Genomic DNA, 1,075 nt, shown 5'->3' with positions numbered 1-1,075 from the left:
GCAGTCATTGTGTTTGTGTATACCAAGACGGCTTTATCTGAAGATGGGGAAAATGTGCAGAAGTTCCCCTTTGCTCTATGTCCCTGACCTCTCTTTGTGTTTGCTAAGTTTACTCAAGTGCATGTCCTATTTTCAACATTCTTTTTTCTGTAGAAGGGTCAAAATTTTCTTTCTTCATTTACCTACATTCAGGACTGGTTTGATGGCAGGACCTTGTTCCTGTCCCCAGCCTAACATTGCCTCTGTTTCTTGTGTCTCATGGGCTAATTCACTGCACCCTCTCCCACCTGCCCACAGACTGGGGGAAAGCAGAGCTCCTCAGACAAGCAAAAAAGTTCCCCCTCCCCAGGGTCTTAAACACATTTTCAGTCTTGAATACTTTCAGTCTCAGTGCATTGGGAATCAGCCCTCCTGCAGGTATTTACTAAATGTTGTTCACATGTGGTAGGAGAGTCTGAAGGAAACCACCTTGGGGTGTTCCTCCTCTGGCATCCGGCATCAAAGCAATGGCCCCTTGACAGCCCACAGCTCTGTGTCCATCAGAGCCCAGGCCTGCAGCACCCTGATGTCTCAGACCCCCTCTGCCCCCTTCCCCAGCCCACTTGCCAAAAGCCCCCTGTGTTCAAGGGACTTGGGTTGTTCACACTTACATAGGCATAGCCAAGCAGGTGCAGCTGCTGGCTAACCTGTGCCTGGGCACCCACTGCTTCTTAGTGCTTCTTGTACTGTTCAAATTTCAATGAAATTTAAAAAAAAAAAAAAAAAATTGAAAAAAAAAGAAAAAGAAAAAGAAAAAGAAAAAGAAAAAGAAAAAGAAAAAGAAAAAGAAAAAGAAAAAGAAAAAACCTCATTTTCAACCCTGACACAAATATTCTCTTTTTTTTTCACCCTCCTCCTGCCTGCCTGTCAGGACTTCTCCCCCAGCCCTCCAGGGTTTATTTAACCCAGTCCTGCTCTGGCTCCTTCATTGGTTCAGTCTTTTTTGGGAGCCAGACAAAAGTTCTCACCCAGCCTTAACTCTCCCCCTGCGGCAGACTGCTCCTGCCTCCTTTCCAGAGGACAAATTCAGTTTTCT

This window comes from Parus major, chromosome 2 (assembly GCF_001522545.3).
Source record: "Parus major isolate Abel chromosome 2, Parus_major1.1, whole genome shotgun sequence".
Classification (NCBI taxonomy): domain Eukaryota; kingdom Metazoa; phylum Chordata; class Aves; order Passeriformes; family Paridae; genus Parus; species Parus major.
This window is presented reverse-complemented; position numbering follows the sequence as displayed.